This window comes from Balaenoptera borealis (assembly GCF_965194805.1).
Source record: "Balaenoptera borealis genome assembly, chromosome: 5".
Lineage (NCBI taxonomy): Eukaryota > Metazoa > Chordata > Mammalia > Artiodactyla > Balaenopteridae > Balaenoptera > Balaenoptera borealis.
This window is the reverse complement of record NC_138862.1, coordinates 35368174-35394945: the sequence shown is the minus strand read 5'-3', so window position 1 is coordinate 35394945 and position 26772 is coordinate 35368174. Positions and strand designations below refer to the sequence as shown.

Below are 26772 nucleotides of genomic sequence, written 5' to 3'. Positions count from 1 at the left end.
CAAACTCATTCTATGAGGCCACCATCACCCGGATACCAAAACCAGACAAAGATACTACCAAAAAAAAGAAAACTACAGACCAATATTACTGATGAATATAGATGTAAAAATCCTCAACAAAATACTAGCAAACAGAATCCAACAACACATTAAAAGGATCATACACCATGATCAAGTGGGATTTATCCCAGGGATGCAAGGATTCTTCAATATATGCAAGTCAATCAATGTGATACATCATATTAACAAACTGAAGAATAAAAACCATATGATCATCTCAATAGATGCAGAAAAAGCTTTTGACAAAATTCAACACCCATTTATGATAAAAACTCTCCAGAAAATGGGCATAGAGGGAATCTACCTCAACATAATAAAGGCCATATATGACAAACCCACAGCAAACATCATTCTCAATGGTGAAAAACTGAAAGCATTTCCTCTAAGATCAGGAATGAGACAAGGATGTCCACCCTCACCACTATTATTCAACATAGTTTTGGAAGTCCTAACCACGGCAATCAGAGAAGAAAAAGAAATAAAAGGAATACAAATTGGAAAAGAAGAAGTAAAAGTAGTGTCACTGTTTGCAGATGACATGATACTATACATAGAGAATCCTAAAACTGCCACCAGAAAACTACTAGAGCTAATTAATGAATTTGGTAAAGTTGCAGGATACAAAATTAATGCACAGAAATCTCTTGCATTCCTATACACTAATAATGAAAAATCTGAAACAGAAATTAAGGAAACACTCCCATTTACCATTGCAACAAAAAGAATAAAATACCTAGGAATAAACCTACCCAGGGAGACAAAAGGCCTGTATGCAGAACACTATAAGACACTGATGAAAGAAATTAAAGATGATACCAACAGATGGAGAGATATACCATGTTCTTGGATTGGAAGAATCAATATTGTGAAAATGAGTATACTACCCAAAGCAATCTACAGATTCAATGCAATCCTTATCAAATTACCAATGGCATTTTTTACAGAGCTAGAACAAATCATCTTAAAATTTGTATGGAGACACAAAAGACCCCGAATAGCCAAAGCAGTCTTGAGGGAAAAAAACGGAGCTGGAGGAATCAGACTCCCTGACTTCAGACTATACTACAAAGCTACAGTAATCAAGACAATATGGTACTGGCACAAAAACAGAAACATAGATCAATGGAACAAGATAGAAAGCCCAGAGATAAACCCACGCACCTATGGTCAACTAATCTATGACAAAGGAGGCAAAGATATAAAAGGGAGAAAAGACAGTCTCTTCAATAAGTGGTGCTGGGAAAACTGGACAGTTACATGTAAAAGAATGAAATTAGAACACTCCCTAACACCATACACAAAAATAAACTCAAAATGGATTAGAAACCTAAATGTAAGACTGGACACTATAAAACTCTTAGAGGAAAACATAGGAAGAACATTCTTTGACATAAATCACAGCAAGATCTTTTTTGATCCACCTCCTAGAGTAATGGAAATAAAAACAAAAAGAAATAAATGGGACCTAATGAAACTTCAAAGCTTTTGCACAGCAAAGGAAACCATAAACAAGACGAAAAGACAACTCTCAGAATGGGAGAAAATATTTGCAAATGAATCAACGGACAAAGCATTAATCTCCGAAATATATAAACAGCTCATGCAGCTCAATATTAAAGAAACAAACAACCCAATCCAAAAATGGGCAGAAGCCCTAAATAGTCATTTCTCCAAAGAAGACATACAGACGGCCACAAAGCACATGAAAAGATGCTCAACATCACTAATTATTAGAGAAATGTAGCTCAAAACTACAATGAGGTATCACCTCACACCAGTTAGAATGGGCATCATCAGAAAATCTACAAACAACAAATGCTAGAGAGGTTGTGGAGAAAAGGGAACCCTCTTGCACTGTTGGTGGGAATGTAAATTGATAGAGCCACTATGGAGAACAATATGGAGGTTCCTTAGAAAACTAAAAATAGAATTACCATATGACCCAGCAATCCCACTACTGGGCATATACCCAGAGAAAACCATAATTCAAAAAGACACATGCACCCCAATGTTCATTGCAGCACTATTTACAATAGTCAGGTCATGGAAGCGACCTAAATGCCCATTGACAGACGAATGGATAAAGAAGTTGTGGTACATATATATAATGGAATATTACTCAGCCACAAAAAGGAACGAAATTGAGTCATTTGTTGAGACATGGATGGATCTAGAGACTGTCATACAGAGTGAAGTAAGTCAGAAAGAGAAAAACAAATATCGTATATTAACACATGTATGTGGAACCTAGAAAAATGGTACAGATGAACTGGGTTGCAGGCCAGAAGTTGAGACACAGATGTAGAGAACAAACGTATGGACACCAAGGGGGAAAACTGCGGTGGGGTGGGGATGGTGGTGTGCTGAATTGGGCGATTGGGATTGACATGTATACAGTGATGTGTATAAAATTGATGACTGATAAAAACAAATAAATAAAATAAATAAATAAATAAACTTAGCGGCCCTGGGCTTCCCTGTGGGGGGCGGGGAAGATGGTAGCTTGTTTCTCATTTCTGCTTCTGCATTCAATCTTGCAATATGTTTTTTTAAAATATATATATATTTGTTTTATTTATTTATTTTTGGCTGCTTTGGTTCTTCGTTGCTGTGTGCAGCTTTCTCTAGTTGCGGTGAGCGGGGTCCACTCTTCGGTGTGCTGTGCGGGCTTCTCATTGCGGTGGCTTCTATTGTTGAGGAGCATGGGCTTTAGGTGCGTGGGCTCAGTAGTTGTGGCTCGCAGCTCAGTAGTTGTGGTCTCAGGCTCTAGAGAGCAGGCTTAGTAGTTGTGGCTCATGGGCTTAGTTGCTCCGCGGCATGTGGGATCTTCCCGGGCCAGGATTTGAACTTGTGTCCCCTGCATTGGCAGGCGGATTCTTAACCACTGTGCCACCAGGGGAAGCCCCAGTATGTTGTTTTCATGGAAGTTTATGAAGAAAAGCTAACCTCATGTAGACATGTATTTAGAAAAGGGAGGGAGTATTTTAATAGCCTTTTAACATAATTGTGGATATTCTTTGATATCACATCCAAACCAGAGAAATGGTAAATTTTTAAAGGTTAGTTACTGTGTAGAATCTGAAACCATATTAGTAAACCTTTCATATTCTGTCACATTAAACATTTATTGGTTTGTCTTGCACCTATTTATTTAACTGTGGTAAAATCTTTTGTACTTTAAATAAATATTTCATTCACACCTTAAAAAAAAAGAAGTACCTTGTAATAAGACGTCTTGTCTCTATGGCAAACACACAAAATAGATGTTAGAAACCCTAGGCTCCAGTTTACTATAACTCACAATATAATTATTGTATTCTCCTCCATTATTTCTTCACTGAACCTAGAAACTTCCTTCATCTTATTTACCTGTGGAATATACTTGTAAAAATACTTATTTTTCACAATTGGCTAATAAGTCCCTAGAACACAGAGATTTTCTTAATCATCAGTAACACCTAGCAGAACGTATGAATAAATGAGTGAATGAATGAATGAATAAGTAAGTAAATAATATTTATGAATGTAGAAATGCAAAGATGCAACAAGAAAATTAAGACAAGAATGCTCATTATGTAATAATGATGTTGAGTCACTTAAAAAATAATCTCATAAATTTTCCTCTCATACTTAGTTTCCACTAAACTAAATTTGCCTTCGTATCTCCAAAGCACTCTGCTATGTATATGGAACACAGAAAGATAGAATACATATTCCTTTCTCTAAAGAAACCATAATTTAGTTATGAAGGTAGAAAACTTCATAAAAATATAGACTTAAGGAGACATATAATTGTCAAATGAGGTCTTAGAAAGAAAATTAAATCTAGAAAGGAAAATCTGTATCAAAAAGATGCAGGTGAAATTTAAGAATGTGAGCTTTTTGAAATTATAACTTAGAAATTTGTATACAGGATTTTCTAGTTTCACTGTATCCTTAGCTGGGTAAAGTAATTTGCTATCATAATGGAAGATTCCACTTATTCAGTTTAGAACAGAATGTTAAAAGATAAATGATCTTAGAGACAGTAATTCACCAACTATCTGATCTGATGAATTATGCTACCTACAGATGCAATTACTAATCTTACTTTTGTAAATCTCATAGGTATAGGATTCTCAAGATTTTATTAAAAACATATAAGGTAATCAAACGTAATATTAATAACTGGAATATTGTTATTTGATTGTGACTTTCTGCCATTCTAAAAGTTCACATAATGCTAGTAAAAAATGTAGGACTATGAAATTTAAAATTATGAAACTCTAATCTCCAAATTTACTAACAACTTTAGCAACTTCATATGTCCTAGATCCATAATTTAAATTCTATTATTTCATCAGAATTGTAAACTGAAGGGCTGGCTGCCAATAATGTAACAGAGCCTAGTTAAGATAGTCCTAAAAATGCATGAGAAAATTCATGGATCCAGGAGTAGTCTCAGGTAAACTGTGAAGTTCAAAAAGTCTGTTGTTCTCTAGCCTCTCCTGTCTTTATACGTTCCTCCGTCCCGGAAAATTCTCCCCTCCAGTGTACTTTGTATTATTTCCCTGTATGAGACAGATATGACTGAGGTAGAAGCAGAAAATATTGGAGCTATGGACACCAAATTGCATAGTCTGGATTTATCCTATAGTCCAGTGGATTTTTAACTGTAGGGTTTTGATATGTTATTGTATTAGTAATTTGTTAATAATAGCAATGAATTGAAGTTTCAAACCATTCTTTTTAATAAAAGAAGCTTATCCCTCTACCATCCTTTTCAGTCCCTTGCATTTCAATATGATTTTTTGAGTGAGCAGCAAAAAAAGAAAGAAAAAAGTAGAGCAAATAGCTAATGAGACTGAAGGTCAGTGTGCCTGGGTTGATTTGCCCCTCATATGAACGCCATATATCTTGTGTGTTAATGCTGAAAAAAATTGTTGAGAAACACTCCTTTAGGAAACGGGAGACAAACAATTTATTTTAAACAAAGGAGAAATGTTAACAGATTAAAAAAAAAATAACCTGTCAATATAGTGGAAGGTCCATGAGAGGAGAGCAACACTGAAGTAAGGGATGTGAGGGGACGTAAGGTGGTATTGTCAAAATCTAGTTGAAAGATGAAGGTCTGATCTAGACAGTGTGAATAGAAACAGACTCAAAACTGATTCATCTGCCAGTCATTTCTCTAAGCTCTAGATCAATCCTTAAAATAACTTCAAAAAGAAGAAAATAATGCAAGTTTCATAAATAACTATTTTCACAGACTTTATTTAGTAACTGAAGATTGCTCAGAACCACTTTTTTGAAACTGTTCTTTGCAGCTCAAGCCTTATCTGTCTCTTCACTACTACTGTAATAGTATCCTCTTTTGTCCTAGGCTTTGCTCTGTAAAGCAGAGGATAGAAACTCAGTTTTCTACTGGCAAGGCAGCTAATTAATAGAATCAAAGTGCTATTGCCTAAATTGATTCCAGAAAATTAAATCCATTTAAGTCATTTTTAAAAAGTCAATCTTTGACAGATCATAGCAGAGAAATTTCAGTTTAAGAGTTCACAACCAAACCAATGTGGCTGAACTAGTAAGTATTTAGATTTCCATGAATAGATGTCTCCTTATTGAAGGCTCAGATAAATAGACACACTGAAAGCCTTTTTTAAGTGGGCCATCTAGTCAAACTTCTACAGAATGGTTGTATATTTTCTACTTGAGCCATTAGGGTATGACTGCCAGGTCCCCACAATTTACATTTGTCTAATATATATTTTTACGTTTCTACAAATTGAAGAAAACTTTAAAAAGTTGCTGTGTTTATGCCATGATTTGTCTTTAAATTATTGGTATGACATTGAATAATTGGTCTTCTAGGTACAATTATAAATAAGTGAATTTTTGGCTTAATATCTTTTAGGATAAGGCAGAAGGCCTTAGTGAATTTTTTATTCAACTATTCTCCTTTTGAGTTTAAATATGTATTTTAACTTTAAAGAATAAAGTCGTGTCAAATGGTGATTAACTTGATTACATAGCAAAATAGCAGATATGTCACATTTTTAATCAGTTGCTTCTTAGCTGTAGCTTCTTTTAAAAAAAATTGACTTCAGGCTTATGGTTGTTATCTAGTAAGCACAACACACATGGCAAACTGAAAACAAAACTTTAATTTTGCATCCCACTTTAATTTTTCTTTTCTATTAGGAGTAGTTTTCACCTGATATTAGATGAGACATTCGAAGATCTAATGACCCATTTGTCAAGCTTTCCAAATGCTCCCAATGAAGCCCCCCTTTCTAGGTTTCAGGTAGAGGAGGGATGACTCCCACTCCATACCCTTGGGATGGACGATGAGACTTAAGAGTCCAGTGCCATCTCTTTAAGGAAATCTTGGCACAAATATTCTCCTCTTACTCCACTTTCTTTCTCAATCCTTTCATTTGGAGTACTAATGTCTTCTAACCAGTTATTTTTCTTGGGTTGTGTGCATTTTGATCTGCCATCTCACTTTAGAATTGTATATCTGTGGAATCATGGCGTCTCAGATGAAACTTCCAATTTTCATATGTTGTTACATTAATATTGGTCATTTTTTAAAATATTTATTTACTTATTTATTTATTTTTGGCTGTGTTGGGTCTTCGTTTCTGTGCGAGGGCTTTCTCTAGTTGCGGCGAGCGGGGGTTACTCTTCATCGCGGTGCGCGGGCCTCTCACTATCGCGGCCTCTCTTGTTGCGGGGCACAGGCTCCAGACGCGCAGGCTCAGTACTTGTGGCTCACGGGCCCAGTTGCTCCGCGGCATGTGGGATCTTCCCAGACCAGGGCTCGAACCGTGTCCCCTGCATTGGCAGGCAGATTCTCAACCACTGTGCCACCAGGGAAGCCCAATATTGGTCATTTTGATAATAAAACATGCCAGTTAAATTTCTATTAAGTAACAAATGAAAATATAGATCCTCCTCTTATTATAAAGACAAACTGTTTTACTTCAAATTTCACGTGTATTAAGTCCTTTTGCAAAGAAATGAGTGCACATTTAAAGCATGTATGCTGCAGTTTTATTCGGATTTCAGAAAGATGTATCTTTTGCTCTCTGCTTCTTCTTTCTCCATACAAACTAGCAATCAACATGCAGATACTAGATTTACAGACTCTCTTAGGATGACACATCAATAGAGAACCCCATTGAAAACTGCTTGCCTGAAGAAGGAGAATATAAGCTTTTTTCCTAATCTCTATAAGGCTTTGCTCCCAGGACCAAGCACTTCTAGTTCAGCGTTAATAGTACTGAATTTTCTTACTTCTTTTTCATGTCAAAGGCACTCTTCAAATATGTACTTAATTAAGCCTCTCTTTTAACAGAGGTGGCCCTGTTCTCATCCTCTTGCCTCCCTTTCCTATCTCCTGTGTGGAGAGTTCTCTTTGAAGTCAGGCAGGAGAGATGTACAAGGATGAAGGAGAGGAGAACGGAGCCAAGGGCACTTGTAATGAACTTTTGATGGAAAAGAAGTTTAGATTAAGCCAGCTATTCTAGCTACCCTCTATTTAGAATTCTTATAAGAGGAAATACTAAATTCCAAAAAGATAATGAGTCAAATTTTATGTTAGCTTTGAAAGTCTTGCCCTCTAAATACATTTGTGGACATCCTGTGGATTCCTGAGGATTTAGAACTCTGCAAATTTCCAGTTTTATAGGACTTATTTATTTTGTATTATGCCAGGAGGCTTTATGTTTATCTCTTATGATTGCCTTGAAGTTCACAGCTGGAACCTGACTTATTAAAAGGTATCTATTTTTCTGAATACTGCTCCTTGGATTGATTCTTAAAGGAAGAATGATGATTTGTAACTATGCATATTATCCATAACTACACTTTTGGAAATAGGTGTTGATCATTTGAGAACGTGTTTTCTAACTGCATACAATACAGAGGCAATTTCAACAGTAAAATTGAATCTAATGTTACTATACAGTAGCTGACAAATAATTCATTTTAATTTCTTATCTCTGGTTATCTCAGTCATTTCCCAGAAAATTATTTTCTTAGATTGCTTATTTAAAGGCTTACAAAAAGATGCAAGAAATATACACAACATAAATAACTTAATGGTCATAAGTTTCATAATTATAGTAACTTTTTCTTCATTGTATTCTTGTTCAGGCATGCTGAATCTTCTTTGGGACATTAGATTTCATAGATTGGCTCATGTTGTATTATTGCAAATATAATTTTGATTTTTTCATGCATTGCAGACAGGATATAGAGGTAAAGTAAGAGCCATATTGTATACTTGATTTCCAATTTACCTGAACTTATTAAAAGCAGAGTCATGTTTTTAAAATCCTTAAATTATTTTCCAGGTCATAGATATTATACTCAGCAGAGAAATTGTCCTTACTAGTTTTTACAAGATACTGATTACATTTCTTGTGATATTTTAATATGTTTATGCTTGGAAGCACTAAGTTTCAGATTTTTGGAAATTTTTACAGAAAAACAGTTTATGTATATCTAGTATTTTTTCAACAATTCCTAACATGCATCGATCAAGAGGGACCTCAGATTTTCTTCCTTTTGCTAAGTTATTTTCTATGTTAATTATATTTATGTCTATTAGATTATTCAACCAAACACTAGACATCTTCAACTTTTTATTATTCAGCCATTCCAGCCCTTTTATGTACACTCAATTAAAAGCAAAGTCACAACAGTTAATAAGTTTAAAAATTATTAGTTAAAGACAATTACATGCTAATGGTACCAGTCAAACCACACAAAATTATACTTAATGGCAACTGAATTTTGCATTAAAAATAATATTAAAAATGTGGAATCTGAAAAATAATACAAATGCCTCTATATACAAAATGGAAACAGACTCACAGACATACAAAACAAACTTAGGTTACCAAACGGGACAGGGAGGGGGAGAAGGACAAACTAGGAGTATGGGATTAACAAATACAAACTATTATACATAAAATAGGTAAGGAACAAAGATTTATTGTATAGTACAGGGAATTATACCCAGTATCTTGTAATATACTATAATGGAATATAATTTGCAAACCAAAAACCGAATCACTATGCTGCACACCTGAAATTAACACAGTATTGTAAATCAACTATACTTCAGTTAAAAAAAATAATAATATAAAACATGGAATAATCTCTTATGCTGAACAAGAGTCCTTGTTTGAATCCATTTTGGATGATAACTCCCTTTGCCAGCAATTATGAAATCTGCATACCTAATTCATATAGCATCTAATAACAAACCAAGTGAAGATAAAGCTGAACATATCACCTATAATATTATGCACCTATAAGAAAGATAAAAGGGCTTCCCCTGGTGGCGCAGTGGTTGAGAATCTGCCTGCCAATGCAGGGGACACGGGTTCGAGCCCTGGTCTGGGAAGATCCCACATGCCGTGGAGCGGCTAGGCCCGTGAGCCACAAGTACTGAGCCTGCGCGTCTGGAGCCTGTGCTCCGCAACAAGAGAGGCCGCGTTAATGAGAGGCCTGTGCACTGCGATGAAGAGTGGCCCCCACTTGCCGCAACTAGAGGAAGCCCTCGCACAGAAACGAAGACCCAACACAGCCATAAATAAATAAATAAATAAATAAAAATTAAAAAAAAAAAGACTTCAAGTGTTCACTTGGGACCCCTGATAATAATATCCTCCAGGAATAAAGGCAAACTAGAAATTATTTAAAAAAAAAAAAAAAAAAAGATAAAACTAGATGTACTGATTTTTATTTTCAAAAGTGAAGTGCCAGCATCTAAAATAATGAGCTATACAGTTCAGTTTCATACTGGACTACGGTGAGTTACAACTGTTGTAACTAATCTGTGTAGTAAAAATCCTCCAAAATATAGAGACTTAAAAATACAAATTTAATTTTCTCTTATGTAACAGATCCAGATAATCAGGCAGTTGTGCCCTACAAAGTCATTCAGAGACTTAAGTTCCTTACATTGTGATTCTACTTACTTCACTTAACTTGTTGTTCTCATTTTTATAGCCATAGCTTAATCCCAGAAGACCATGCTGCAGCTCATGGGAAAGGGAAAGTATAAAGAATTCACATGCCCAATATTTTAAGACCCATAGCTGGTGGAAGTGTCACTTTCACTTCTGGTCACATTGCATTAGTGAAAACGTAGCCTAAGGACAATATCTAGCTATAAAGGAGTGTGAGAAATATGGTTTCTAACTGGGCAGACACATGCCCAGCAACAAATTTACTATGGAAGAACAGGAAAATGTATTTTGCTAGGCAGCCAGATATTTCTACCATCAGGCAAAGAGAGCATGAGGATTGTGATCCATGAAGTATATGGGATGGTTGCTAAGAATACGATGAAATAAGGAACAACAACAACAACAACAAAAATCAAGAATAAGGTTTCAGAAATATAATGCACTGTTGATGCCAAGTTTACATTTAGCTTATATCAAAATTGAAATGGTTACTTATGCAGTAGAAAACTACTAAAAGCCTTTTTATAACTACATCATAGAATCGAATTGAGAAACCCTGACACAATGTCATGTACAAAAGCATTTTGGTTTGTTCTATACAAAGGAGGTGCAAGGCAAGTCATGGAAAAGTCAATTCCCATATGTGAAGTGTGTTCCTTAATAAATACCAGGTCATGAACTGTCATATTTTAAGTCTGCTTCTAAATATATCTTTCTGCTACTCTACCAATTCAGTGACTCTTGATCTTTTAAAAAATGTAGCTGCCTAGCAGCATCTTCTGACTTTGCGATCCTTTCTCTGCTCTCACAAAGTAAAATGTACATAAAATTCTAAGTGAAATAAAATTTTTAGTGAATTTTTTTTGGCTATTTATCTGTAATTTTTAAATGTTATTTGAACCCATCGGTAAGTACTAGATGATTTATGTATTTCTTCTACAAATATTTGCTAGCCTACCACCTGCAAAGGCTGTTCTGGGCACAGAGGATAAAAAAATAAATGACAGGAATCCTGCCTTTAGTGAAGTCATGGTCACAGTCTTTTTAATGGGGAAAGCAAGGTTTACCTGTGCCAACATGCCAACTGAAGGAAGGAGAAATTCACCAAAAAATTTTAAGGTAACTTTATTTTTTTTAAATATTTATTTATTTATTTATTTTGGCTGCGTCAGGTCTTAGTTGCGGCACGCGGGATCTTCCGTTGCAGCACGCAGGCTGTTCGTTGCGGTGCATGGGCTTCTCTCTAGTTGTGGTGCCCGGGCTCTAGAGCACATGGGCTCTGTAGTTGCAGCATGCGGGCCGTCTAGTTGTGGCATGTGGGCTTAGTTGCCCCGTGGCATGTGGGATCTCAGTTCCCCGACCAGGGATCAAACCGGCGTCCCCTGCATTGCAAGACGGATTCTTAACCACAGACCATCAGGGGAAGTCCCTAACTTTATTTTTTTAATTAAGTAAATAATCTCTATTTTGTAATCCAAATATGTCATGTTTAAACATCTAAAATTAGATTTCTTTCTATTGACCATTGCTATTTTTTATTAGACTAGAATAAATTTTAAAACATAGCTATATTGTTTCAGTTCCTCTTATGAATAGTAAGCTTAAAACTGCACATGGTATGCTTGTTAGCTATTATCAGCATGGCAACTAGAATATGCCTCTGTGGCAGATGGATAAGAAATAAAGCAGAGCGTCAATGTACACTAAAAGTTTATGATTTCATTGTGAAAACTTACAATTCTTCATATTGGAAAATACAGTCAGTCATAGTAGAGAAGTTCCTCTTAAAGTTTAAAAAGTCAATCCCCTTATCTTCTTAACTTGAAAATAATTCTAGTGGCATTTAAACTGTTATCAAAAGAAATTTTTAAAAAAGACGAATCAGTTTAGAGAAGTTTTTTGGAGACCATCAGATTTCATTTCTGGACTTTAAACAGGAGTCCATTTTAAATATCTGTAACATATTTTGGTGACTATTGTATTGTTAAATATCTGGAGAGATACTCCTATAGACATCCATTTAAAGTTTTTCTGGCTTAAAATCTTTCATATTCCGGAGACATGTCTTTACCTATCTTCCCCCTCAATGTCTTGGTTCTAGATATTCATGATAGAATAATTTTGAGTTCAGCCCAAAACCACCATACATAAATGCACTACGACATCACAGGTTAAATCAGAAACACATAACTAGCATGCCTGCTAGTGTCAAAATTTTCTCTAAAGAAAGATAAGATAGGATGAACTTGCTCCATTTTGTTCCAAAATAATTGTTGAGGGTAATAAGAAAAAAAAAAGTGATTTTCAAACTAATAACATATTGAAATTGCTACAGTTAGAGGAACTAATTCTGCTGTCCCTGAGGAAATTGTGAAACCTGGGGGCACAATCTAAAGAGAAATTTTTGTTATTAACAGGACGGGAGTGAAGGCTTTAAAGTTCCACTTAAGCTTCCTCTATGAGAAGTGCTTGTCTAAATACGGAAACCACATAAAAACAGATGTCTTGAAATCTTCCAGCCAATTTGGTCATATAAATGTATATGAATCCTCCTCTGTCACAAAGACCATCAGTGTAAACAACTAGTAGTTTACAGACTATATAATCCATTTCCACTTGGAAAAAAGCTCCCTTGGCTATTTTCAGACACTTTCTTATATAAGGTACTAAAATGTACCCTATTAAATAAGTTAACACACCTACCAAAATGCTTTTTTATTTCTATGGAGAAAATTAAATACCCTGAAGTCTGTGACTAAGAATCTCGTATTTCCTAAAGCATCTTTTTTTTTTTTTTATAAAGTATCTTTATCTTTTCCCACTTCTAAGTATTTTTTTCTCATTCCCACTTCCCGACCCCTCCCTCAACAGTTAAGACTAAAAGCCTGAAGCACTTTTTTAATTCTGGCCTGCATCTTAGAAGACTGTTTCTTTGCACTAAGCTGATAGTTAAAAGTTTTCAAATATTTTCTGGTTGGCATACTAGATGATTAGTCCATCGAAATGTGTTTCCATAGCCTTCTTTTGTAGCTCTCTATTGTTATGCATCTTTTTTTTTTATGTTTGCCAGAACTGAACTATATTTACCATCTGCTGTTTCAGGCTCTCAAATGATCTGAAACCTTTGAATTTTGTTAAATCATTCCTCATTATTGCTTACTTAGTAGTATCTATAAAGTCTATCTATTTCCCTCCTATTTCCTTATCTCTATCATTTACATACTCTAGTCACTGAGATACTAAGATACCATTCAACCAGTTTCAAATGCAAAATCCTCAGACAAGCTATAGTTGATCTTCTTTTTTGAAGTAAGCTTTCTCCATCATTTTGCCTCTATTCCATGCTTTTTATTTAGTTTATTCACAACATGTTGATGTGAAGTCCTTCAATGATATTTTGATAGTTTAGTGTATTAAATCCTTTGAATTTGTTTTAGCTATTGTCTTAGAACCACTTTTCTTCCATTACATAAGTTTTACTTTCCATGTCTTTTCATTATTGCTTTAGGTTTCCCTATCTCATTTTTTTTAAAATAGCTTCAATATTTGGTAGAAATAAAGGTTTTTGTTTGTTTGTTTTTAAAGTAATGGGCATGATATTGCCCTGAAAAGAGAGAGAAAAGGGGAAAGCTATCCTGGTCAGAACTTTTGGGGGCTAGCCAACAACAATTTTTTTTTCTTCTTCGCTTTTATCTCAATAAACACAAAGATGTAGAACCATTTTAGCAACTTGGTGCCCACAGGCAGTCATAGATGTAAAGCTTCACAAAAGGTACTAGGTGGAAGGAAAGAGTAACACACCTTGTGATAACACACCCAGTGACATCCTAGGTAATACAATCTACTTCCATTTAAGGCTTTTGTTCTAATCATTCATTTGCTCCTTTGTTCTTTAATTCATATATTTGTAACTCTTTCAGTTTTTAATTATTGCATAACAAACTACTTCAAATGTTGCTGGCTTAAAACAGTAACAGTTTCTTATTTCTCACAATTCGGTGGATTGAAGGGTCAACCAGGCTGTTTTTCAGCTCCACCTGCCTGGGGTCACTCATGAAGCTGCATTCTGCCAGGGGCTTTGCTGGGGCTGGAATCTCCAAGATAACTCCATTTCCATAGTTGGTGGGCTGACCAGAACAGCTAGGAAGTACCTTGCTTCTCTCTTCATCAGAGTAAAACCATAGTATCTTACATAATGGTTCAGGGCTCTAAGACCTCAACATAGAAGATGCCAGGCCCATGAAGGGCTGGGTCCAAAACTGGCACAGCATCACTTCCTCTGCATTCTGTTGACTGAAGGAGGTCACAAGGCCAGCCCCGATCCAAGACTGATCACTATTTTTTTTTTAAATCATTATTTATTTATTTATTTTTATTTTAGTTTTGGCTGCATGGGGTCTTCGTTGCTGTGCATGGGCTTTCTCTAGTTGTGGCAAGCGGGGGGTACTCTTTGTTGTGGTGCACAGGCTTCTTATTGTGGTGGCTTCTCTTGTTGTAGAGCACGGGCTCTAGGCACACGGGCTTCAGTAGTTGTGACACACGGGCTCAGTAGTTGTGGCACACGGGCTTAGTTGCTCCATGGCATGTGGGATCTTCCCAGACCAGGGCTCGAACCCATGACCCTGCGTTGGCAGGCAGATTCTTAACCAATGCGCCACCAGGGAAGCCCTGATCTCTATTTCTTAATGACAGAAACAGCATGTCTAGGCTTGGGAGAAATTGTTTCCTCGCCAAAATTTCCATTTCTCCCATGTGCAAAATGCACTCATCTCCAAATAAGACCCCCAAAGTTTTATCCAATCATGGCATCAGGCTCTGGACCAAAGTGCAAGATCTCATCATTTAACTTAGGCCCAGATATGCATTGAGACTCGTGGGATGTAACTTCTTTTAACCTAAAAAACTTTGAACTTAAAGATACAAGTTATCTGACCTTGCATAATCAACATTCAATGATGAGACAGGGAAAAAACAACCACAATAGACACTTCCGTTCAGGGAAGAGGAGACAATGAATCAATTCTGCCCTCTCAATGGAACAATCCATTGTTCTCAGCTGGGTTCATTCCCCGGGAGCTTGGCAACTCCCTCTCACATATAAAAAAAATGCCCATATTTTCATCTGAGAAGTTCTCTCAGCCTGCTTCTTTCCTATAGAAATTTGGAGCCCATCGGCTCTTTTTCATTTTGAACTGTCTTTCCTTTTGGGTCTGACTTCATTGTATGTATGTTTTCTAGTAAAATTCACTTAAAAACTTTGTCAATTTTCTATAAATATTTTTAAGTCTCACTCCTTGCCCCCAAAGTTTTATGATTTGGGTTTTTGTTTTGGTAGCACCTACTCCCATATACTAATTTCTGTATCACTCAGCATTCAGTAAGAGAAGCAGAACAATTATAGACATGGGATAAGGAATTTATTATAGGAATTAGACCTCACACAAATGTGGGGAATACTGGGGTAGTGAAGACCCAAAAGAGAAAGTTGGGGAATCAAAAGAATCACCAACTGATTGATTTGAGAGTCCAGGCACATGGTCTCTCATGAAACAAGACCAAGAAAAGGTAGTTAGTAGAGAAGTCTATGAGAAGCTCTTGTTTTTCTGAGTACACATCCAAGAAACTGATGATGATACTGAAGTTGCTATTGGTCAGCAGGGTCAACAGTCAGGAAGAAGAGCTGGAAAGTGTAGGAGAGAGAGGACAAACTGGGATGGGCCAATACCTCTGTGACTATCTGTCCCCACAACTCACCATGACAAACTGCGGAGAACAATGCCTGCTACTTCACTTCCACCTCCCAAATTTCATACAAGTTTCTTTTTCGGCCAGCTCTAACCTGGTACAGGAAAGGTTTCTAAGGAATGGCATTCCCAAACTAAGTAAGGTGACAACAGAATCATCCCATACAGGAAGGAAGAATAAGCATTGCTTCCAAAAATTATAGTGATTCCAGAAGGAGCTGACTGACATTTCCATGATAAACCAACATGTGAACAATTTTATATCTTGACATTTCTACATTTCAGAAAGATCACTGAGAAGCCCTGTAGAGCAGTGGCTCAGAGCTCAGATTTTAGAGTAAGATAGTCTGAATTTTAATCCCAGACTTGTCACTCACTAGTAATATGGCCTTGGGAAAGTTACTTAACTTCTCTACATTTCTCACCTAAAACATAGGAATAATAACTGTATTCATGTTGTAAAATGACGTGTCTAAAGTAATTAACACAATACTGGAACATATCAGGTAATTGATTCTTTTTAGTTGGCATTATTATCCTTGATATCATAAAATGTCTTAATTTTCTTAAAGCACATTAAGATTTTAAGTGTTTATCATCAATTACCATGGAAACTACAGGCTTAAAAGAATGGATATTTCCAAATATGAATGGCTTTGCCATTTGTGATGGTTAATTTAGTTTGTCACCTTGACTAACCAAGGGGTGCCCAGATTAAACAGTATTTCTGGGTGTGTCCGTGAGGGTGTTTCCAGATGACATTAGCATTTGAACCCAGGAACTCAGTAGATTGCCCTCCCCAGTGTGTGTGGGCATCACCAATCCATTGAGGGCCTGAATAGAACAAAAGGCAGAGGACGGAGGAATTCATCCCTTTTTCCTGCCTTGCTGCTTGAAATGGAACATGTTAACTCATCTTCTCCTGCCCTTAGACTGGGATTTACACCGTTGGCTCTCCTGGTTTTCAGGTCTTCTGACTCACACTAAATTACACCACTGGTTTCCTGGGTCTTCAGCTTGCAATTTGTGGGATTCTTCAGCTTCCATAATTGCTCTCTCTCTCTCTCTCTCTCTCTCTGGTTCTGTTTCTCTGGAGAGCCCTAATATGCCATTTGAACCCTTACGTTGATTGTTGACTCTTGCTGCACAATCAGATCGGTTCTAGTTTGCACCTGCCTCCCAACCAAATCCTCTCCCCAAAGCCTATAAAACAGTACAGTGCAACCACTGAGCATGTACACATAGGTTTGCATGCAATCCTGCTAACTGTATGAACCTTAACAATTCACTTGATCACACCTAAGATCAATTTCCTCATCTATGAAACAGGAAAAAATAAAATGTTTGGCTTTCATGATTAATTGAGATCATATTTATATCATATATCTGGTTCATAGGCCCTCAATAAATACTTAATTATGAAATCTCTCACCCTCCTGATACTTAGGTAAAAGCCTGAGATCCTATAAGCATCAACATAAATATTTCTGCAAAAATAATTTCTGATATAATTCATACCCAAATTTGACATTTGCTACCAAGTATGCTTTGATGATTGTAGAATCCTAAACACTGAATCCTCAGGCTTTGAACCAAGGCATTAGCTGATCCTCCTCTGCCTCCATGCAGACAGGTCTAAAGGGACATCCCATCTCCAGAGCTTCCATGAGGCTCGCTGAGGCCTTCGTTGTGATTGCCTCTCAGTTCAGCTTCTTCTTCCCAGTGCTTCATTTGCTCTCCGATACCTATTTATCTAGAAAACATTCCCCAGTAAACTTCCTCCACAAGTTCCACATTTCAAAGTCTGTTTCCTAGATAAACCAGCTGTGTCTGATGTTATAAATGGGGAGTGGTGGTGGAGGAGAGAGTAGGAGTTGGGGAGTCTTCCAAGGTCAGATCGGTTAAATAGGTATTTATAAAACTTCTAAGAAAATACTCAAGAGAGAGATAAAGCAGGCAGCATTTACAAAATAGTTTGCTTGGAATAATGTTTAGACTAGACTGCCCTATAGTAGAAATAGGTGTAATTAATAACATAGAAATTGAAGTGCAAATAAGTTTTAATACTCTACTTCCTTTCTATGTCCATATCTACAAACCTTGCTGTCCGAATTCACTTCTGCATCATCTTGGACCAAAATTGAAACTGGCAGTGGCACTTCAGGGCGGAGATAACCAACCTCAGACACTGGCCTTCAAATGGTACTCATCAGTACCTTCACTGGCAGCAGAAAATAACATTTGGAATGCTTTCTAATGTGAAGACTGTTTAAAAGCAAAGAGAGACTGATGATATAGTGAAATGTCTTCTAGCCAAGAACAAAAGCCAACGTGTTAAGCTGTATTTTCCTTTATAGAAAGTGAATACTATTATTCTCTGAAACATCTGCCCAGCTGTTTGATCATTAGAGGATTTTAAACAGCAACCTGCTAATACCATTAAAAGCTTAGTCAGAATAGCTTGAATGTGATTCCATCTGAAATGAAGGGCAGTGCCTCTATGGCTCTCAAACACCAGAAAAGATGAAGGATTAAAATATTTTGATTACTTTGAGAGGTATCTATACTCCTTGCTCATTCTTTTTTTTATTATTCGTAATGTACTGAGAAGTGGTGTGATTCAAATATTAGGGAGTTATTGCTGTGAATCTCAGGAATATTCTGAGAGAAGCTCAGGCAGAAATACATATTTAAGCAATTTTTTAAACTAGTATGTTTACATTTTAGAAATGACTCATCATATTCATTGTGTAAATACATATTTAGACTTGTAAAACTCTTTAGAAAGCTATGAATTAAAGCCAAATATAAGTATTGGAGTTAATCTTTTCTGCCTGCATTAAGCGCCATTTTGAATGAGTGGGGTGAAATTGGACATTGTGTGTGTATAATGATGAAAAATGGTGGGCTACAATAAGGAATAATTCTTTTGATTTCCAGAGCATAATGGCCTATGAATTATGTTTAAAATTAATGAAAGAAAAGATAGAGAATGATTTGAATCTCATCAGTAGCTATTTTTCTCTTTCTCTGAGGCAGCAATGAGCCATTTTCTAAGGGATTTGAACTTTTGTGAGCAAGTCCCTCTAAGCTTCGAAAAGGTCTTAATTGGAAGCTGAACCTTTTTAATGATGATTTGTTTCGCTTGAAAGAACAAATAAATAAGCAGTTGGACTTCCTGAGAGATTTTCATTGTATGAAGACAATTTCTTTGCAAATCTAAACAAGTTTTTAACATTTGGAAGGACATGTACATTCCAGCATATCCTTTTGCCATGAAAGATCCCTTCTTCCTTTAACTGTACAAAGAGCCATAAAAAGAGGCTATTTCCCCACAGAAAGCAACTTGGATTTAAAAAGAGAGAAAAGGTGATTTGAAAAAAAATTCTTTTACTCTGATTGCATCTGCCAACACTAAATAAAGAAAGCCAATTTCTTTCAATATGGTTATGTCAAATCTAGAACTATTGCTTTACACTATAGATTTACTTGTTTAGCTTCTTTTGGAACACACTTTCATTTCTTGTTCAGAGAAACCTACTTTGCAGGAAGACAAATCTCCCACTGCTGATGAAAAATTATGTTATTAGAGATATAATTATATGCAATGCAAAATTCTGCAACATGTTTGAAAGGAGAAAGTTACCATCTCTCAGATGTGCTGATGAAAATATCCAAGTTCCAGCTGAAGCATCAGGAAGCACTCAATTCTTCTCAGTCAAAGTTACATCCTCCATCCTCAATCCTACAGTTCACTTCAAGGACAAGCCAGTATAGCCAGTCTGCTCACAAACTATCAGTTGTCTCCTCAATCTAATTCTCTTCCTCCAAACTCAACTCCTTTAAGTCTTCATTATATATGTATATAAGCTTTTCCTAGTCCTGTATTTTTCAAAATGTAGTGCATGATTATATAAAAGTCAATTTCAGTGATATATAATCTCTTATTTGGTATTATTAGTTTTCTATTTTACAGTTACCTTCTATTTATGGTTTTTCTGTTTATAATAGTAATACAGTTGACTCTTGAATGACATGAGTTTGAACTGTGCAGGTCCACTTATATGTAGACTTTTTCAATAGTAAATACTACAGTACTATACAAACCACAGTTGGTTGAAGCCCTGGATGAGAAAATGCAGATACAGAACAAACTGTATTGATAGAACTGTGGACATGGAGGGCTAACTATAAATTACACTTGGATTTTTGACTGCAGGGAGGATTGGTGCCCCTAACTCTGGTATTGTTCAAGGGTCAACTGTACTTAGTTTTTTAAAGTAAGTTTAAATAAAGGAATCAACTCAAAACATTAATTAAAATAATACGGCATATTAATGAAGATGCTTATGCAGAATACTATTCAAAAAATATATGCTACTTGGCTTCTCACTCTTGACATTTGACATTGTAGACCCTCTTCTTCTGGAATTTTTTTTCTGTTCATACTAAGATTCTAACCAAGGTATATTTTCACTATACTTACTCTCTGGGTGATTTTATTTGTTTGTTTGTATGCTTGTTTATTTATATTTTATGGTACCATCTTTATGTGGATTGACAAATCTGCATTGTTCTCACTGTCACTTCTTAAAACTTCTATACAATTTGATCTGGCTATTGAATTGTAATGTACTCATTACTGGCCGTGTTGCCTTTGGTTTTTCCCTTCTCTAATACAGACCACAACACTGCCCATGTTATCTTGTAAAATATAATTGCTTCAGATTACTCAGTTTTTAAAAACATCTCCAGTGACTCCTGCTGAATAAAAAGTATGTTCTCTCATCTTTAATAACATTTTTGACATCTTCACCACTCTCAGCCTAATCTATCTTTGTGGCCTCATCCCCCAACTCCCATTACCTTTTGCCCTACCTTCTTCATTTCTTTTCTGCCCCTGGTTCCATGTCTTTATTTTCCTGTGATGTATTACTCTAGGTTGTTGCACATCACACAATCCCTTCTGTTTACAGCCAAATTTATATTTGGTTATATTTATTGAATATGATGGCACTTTAAAGAATAAGTTTTGATGTGTTTCATTTTGCTACAAAAATTTTGGGCTTCCACATTTATAAAAAATTGGAGTTTTCTTTTTTCCCTGGAAACATGGAAGATTATCTTAAAAATATGAAGATGAAAACTAACCTAATGTTAAGAATGTTTTATTTATAATCCCTGAAGTTTTTTAAATTGGTAGAAAGTTGTCTTATTATTGAACTCACTCTCAGTTATCAATGCATGTTATTTAGTTATGAGATAATCTGTAAAAATTTTAGTGAATCACCTGGGAATGCAAACAAATATTAGTATTAGTTTAACCAAAACATAGTTAGAAAGCTAAGCCTGTAATAGAAGAACAAAATCAAAACCAGACTCCGTATCATTCTAGACAACTTTCTGAGAACTTACCCTAATCTATACATGTTGTTATTAAAATGAGGCACTAAAACAAATAATTGATATTTGTTCTGATCATTGAAGTATGAAGTATATAGTGGAAATATTACTTTCTGTGACCTTCACACTCTTGCTATTAATAAAGTCTAATAATTGTTTATATTTCTGTTACACACTATGGTGTTTTTGTTTGTTTGTTTGTTTGTTTTTAATTTTATTTATTTATTTATGGCTGTGTTGGGTCTTCGTTTCTGTGCGAGGGCTTTCTCTAATTGCGGCAAGTGGGGGCCACTCTTCATCGCGGTGTGCAGGCCTCTCACTATCGCGGCCTCTCTTGCTGCGGAGCACAGGCTCCAGACGCGCAGGCTCAGTAGTTGTGGCTCACGGGCCTAGTCGCTCCGTGGCATATGGGATCTTCCCAGACCAGGGCTCAAACCCATGTCCCCTGCATTGGCAGGCAGATTCTCAACCACTGCGCCACCAGGGAAGCCCTATGGTGTTTTTTATGGTGCTTTTTTATTTACATTATTAGAACCCCGCAAAAATCCTGTCTTGTAGGTGGGGTGACTTATAATTTTGGCCTTTTTTCTAAGGATAATGCCTGGACACTGTTTACAAACAATAAAAACTATGTTTCTTAGGCCATGTAAAAAATAATAATATGCTAATAATTGATAGAAATTCCTCTATTGGGCATTTGTGTTAGGTTCTGGATACTAATAGAAACTAATGGGCACCTGGAAGAAGGTGAGTGAGAGAGCAGAGTTGCTCATAAAATTATATAGAACTAATTTTTGAGAGGTTATAAGACGATAGGAACTGCATAAAATTTTAAGGCTGCATCAGAGATGAGGCAGCAGTAGTGTGGTGTAAATGTTTGATAAAAAGCTCTCCAGAAAAAAAGAGAAAAAAAGCCCTAATGTTTAGCATTTGTTCATTTCTATAGTGTAAATACTCCCACCATGTACAATTTCAATCTAACACTTTGGTATCACTGAATGCAGGGTTGGGAAGATATATGCACTAGTACAACAATATATAGTATTTCTGTCATGCAGTTATAGGTGTAAATAACCTCAATCACAGATAACAGTAAAATAATCAAGTGATAAGCTGTATTTATGTTCTTTTAATATAGTTTCTTTAACTTCAAGTTTATATAATTTAATTTTTAATAATGGCTAGTTTAACAACCAGTTTGCAAACTTCCTGAAAATCTTAATTAGCTCTTGTGACCTGGTATAAGCCAGCTCCTTCAAATTACTAGATTAATGGAAGATATGATTCCTTCAAATATTTGAAGAAACACCATGGAGAAGAGTAAGAATTTAGTATTTTATTCCAGCAGGCATCACCAGGACTAGTGTATGCAAAATATAAAATGGCAGATTTAGGATCAATTTTAAGACCAGACTTTTTAACAGTGAAATTTGCCAATGTGAAATTCCAGCAATGAATTTTCACTGAAAGTATCCAAAAAGACACTTTTTACTGAAAATGTCTAAGAAGAAGATGAATGACCTTAAACAGCTGTTTTGTAGAAGCCATCCAGAACTGCTCTGGTTAGAAAACGATGCATTCCAACTCTAAAGTTTAAACGGGTATTTATCAGATGTTTGTTTGTATAGGTTCTTGATTCATGATTTCAAATAAAAAATGACAAAATTCACTCATGAAATTGTTCTTACTGAGCCGCATGGGTGCAGAGTTGCTTAAAAATGAACTGGACAGGACAGTGTAAATCTCAGAGTTTTTACTGTTGGCAGAAGTTTAGCAATATCAGGACTGGATTAGATCCCATCAGTCTGATGTTCCCCAGAGGTATAAAAGGAAAGCTAGAAGGAGAATAAACATTTTTCCCCATGTAGTCTTCTAATGTGGAGGGAAAGGAGAAACAGGAGAAGCAAGAAAAATAATGTGCCTACTCTCCCCTCAGAGTCTGGCCCTGGCCCCAGCTCTGGACTTAAACGTTAAGGATGTTCAGGGGGAGAAAAACGTGTGAAATTAACTAGGGGAAGCAATATATACAGATTTATCAATTTGCAGAGATCTCTAAAATAGATGCCAGAAATGGAAAAAATTGACAGAATTCATGGCTCTATCTAGGTTTTGATAGAAAATTAAGAGGCATCCATAAATGAAAATTAACTAAAAATAAAGGTGTCATTTGAGTAATTTGAATATGCATGTACTTTATCTCAAACTTGTCGTGATTTCCAGAGTATTTTAGAACCATTTAGAGATTCAGCTTTGAAAGCCTTGAGATGATAATTTAGAGATTCCCGCCCCCCCTAAAAAAAAGTACAATTAGAGTGAAGAGGAGCTAAGGATGCTAGGCTGGTAACCAACCACAAATAGCATAACATGTAAAGGTTTTGCATGCTTGATGCATTTTGACATTTACCTTTCAATAAGACATTAATAATGTTTTAATATGTCAAATTAAATAACCAATATATATAAAAAGAGATGTAGATACAGATATCATCATGAGGCTAGCCTATCACTCTCTTTTAACAATTTTTTAAAAATACCAAGTTCCAATCTGCTAGTCTCAAAGCAAATGTTCATTGAATCTAGATAAATTAACCACTAGCTTAAAAAAAAAAATTGTTACTCAAGCTGTGATAATGATATGGGTAATGAAACCAGTATTTTAGGCCATACATTTTCATGTACAGAAGAGCCCTGCAACCACTGTCACCAAAATATAGCAGAGGAGAGTGAATGAGTGCCCCTGGGGAGGCACTGGAGGAATAATCCAAAGTAGTCCAAGATCATTTTGAGGACTTATGTCTTATTTTTTTTTTAATCAGTGCAAAAATTTGTGATTCGTACTCTATTATACATCCATATTTATTATAATAAAAATAAAATAAAATTTCAAAATATTTTTCTCTAATATTTTTAAGATTATGGACATGGCATAAAGATGGACCATGGGCATTCTATAGCTTCACATAACACTTATGCTTCCAGCATAACACTCTGTACCCCTGGGGTCACACATGTCCCAGTTTGAGAGGCAGAGACCTCCAGGATGACACGCCATCTCTTCTATATACTCATTTGCATAGGCACAGTGTAGTTTCATGTGCATTTTGGCAGTTTTACAAACACTTACTGGAGATGACTAGGCTGAGATAGCAACAGGTCATAAGATTGAAAGGGACCTAAAGCAGGGTACTTTGTCTAGTCTCTGGCCTTCAAAGACAACCACATTTAAATTTCCAAAGACATGAGAACACAGATTGTTCCATAAACTCTGCAAAGAGGGGATTCCATAGTCAAGCTCAGAAACTCATCCCATTTTAGTATCAGGAAGTTCCTTCTTCAATATAAACAAAATGCATTTTAATTCTACATGTCTTGGAAGACCATAAAAAATACATTCAGATAATTTAAAGACAGCCACTTCCATTAAAGGCCATCAGTTATATCCTACATAATGGCAACAATTTTATTAGAATGTCTCTAGAATATACACGGTATGGACAGTAAAATTAAGACGTCAGTTTAATTTTTGGTTGTATTTGAAGCTTAATATTTAACCTTAAATATTCTTTTCAGTTGCTTAGTTACAATGAAGATTTTTATTTCACAAAAAGTAAGCAATTATTTAATCAAAAACTAAACATGTGCTGTGCCAATAGGTTAAATAGCCAGAAAGGTAAAGACAGGTTTACTCTTCTCAAGGAAAAAACTAAAGAAAATCTGCTCTGTGTTTGCAGAAAAGGAGTGAGTATAGCTCTGTGCTGGCAAGGCAGTGTCTGTATTTCTTCATCACCTGGTATCTGAGGTGCTCAACAAATATTTGACGAATGAATGAATGATGCATATTCAGCTCTGAAGAGAAATTTCCTTTTTGAGGTATTAAACCAAGTCAAAAGCTGAGAAATATGATTCTTGGTGACTATAGTCAAATATGTTCAAAAAGGAGAATGAGAAGGAAAATTCTCATTGTGACCATGTACAGACTCAAAGGAAGTGATAATAGAAAGAATTATAAATCATTTTAAGGTTTTCCATTTGAATATGGATGACTGGCACAGAATGGACTTTACCTCTCCTTCTCATCTCCCAAAAATCCTATTGGAGAGAAAGAAGAAGCAATTGGAAAATTAAAATAAATTTATAGTATTGACCAGAAAGTTGAAGAACTTCTGAATACACTAAACAATTGGAGATAGATGGGGAACTTTAACAGACCTGAGTAACCTTTAGTACAATACAGGAAAAACAGAGACTTGCTCTGAAGGGAGTGTTTCCATCAAAACTCCAGAATATCTAGTCTAAGAAACAGGAACACTGGGGCAATTGGTGGTGTAAATTAGTCACGGGGCTAAGAATAGCCACTCCAGCCTCCTGTTCTCAGATTTGCCGCAATATTTGTCCCCAGGATAAGCATTAGGGCAGGTTTCTAAAAAGAAGAGGGGAATCTGGCATCACTACTGGAGACACCAGAGCGGGTGCTGTGTTTTAATCTAGGTGAGTTTCAGTTGCTAATAGACAAATACTTGAGCTCCGAAGGCAACCTCCATATAGGTCTTTTTTCTTTTTTTTGTACTTTTTTTATTGACGTATAGCTGCTTTACAATATTGTGTTAGTTTCTGGTGTACAACAAAGTGATTCAGATATATATATATATATATATATATATATATATATATATATATTCATTTTCAGATTATTTTCCATTATAGTTTATTAGAAGATATTGAATATAATTCCCTGTGCTATACAGTCGGACCTTATTGTTTATCTATTTTTTTTTTTTAGCATACTCTTTATTGGAGTATAATTGCTTCACAATACTGTGTTAGTTTCCGTTGCACAACAAAGCGAATCAGCCATATGCATACACATGTCCCCATATCCCCTCCCTCTTGAGCCTCCCTCCCATCCTCCCTATCCCACCCCTCTAGGTCTTCGCAAAGCACGGAGCCAATCTCCCTGTGCTATGCTGCTGCTTCCCACCAGCCAACTATTTTACATTCGGTAGTGTATATATGTTGATGCTACTCTCACTTTGCCCCAGCTTCGCCCTCCCACCCCATGTCCTCAAGTCCGTTCTCTATGTTTACCTCTTTATTCGTGCCCTGCAACTAGGTTCATCAGTACCATTTTTTTTTTTTTTTTAGATTCCATATATATGCGTTAGCATATGGTATTTGTTTTTCCCTTTCTGACTTACTTCACTCTGTATGACAGACTCTAGGTCCATCCACTTCACTACAAATAAGTCAATTTCATTTCTGAGTAATATTCCATTGTATATATGTGCCATATAGGTCTTTAAACACACCAATCCAGCTCTAAGTCTTCCACCTTATATCAGTGAGGCCCCGGTAATCTGAACCAATGCTCACAATGATTTTCATACGTGCCAATGATCAGGCAGCACTTAATTCAAAATGCAGACAATAATTTTAAGATGAGAATAATTAATATACTTTGCATTACTCCTGAAACCATCACAAACATAAAATAAAAAGAGACAATAAGATAGTTTAGAATTTTAAAAGGAAAATTACCAAAATTCAAATCCCAGTATAAGAGCTAAGTAACCATGAGCATGCAGAAGAGCATAGAGAAGTAA

General features: G+C 35.9%; 1 long non-coding RNA gene across 6 annotated transcripts in view; it reads right to left on the bottom strand.

Annotated features, from left to right (window-relative positions):
• The window catches only part of LOC309628913, a 242844-nt gene that overhangs the window by 144798 nt on the left and 71274 nt on the right, over positions 1-26772 (bottom strand). Inside the window, exon 6 of one of the 6 annotated variants that reach the window (XR_014244777.1) lies at positions 6296-6903. The exons of the other annotated variants lie outside the window; for them this stretch is intronic. This is a non-coding gene — a long non-coding RNA (uncharacterized lncRNA). Of the gene's footprint in view, positions 1-6295; positions 6904-26772 lie in introns of those variants that run through there. 6 annotated transcript variants of the gene reach the window in all.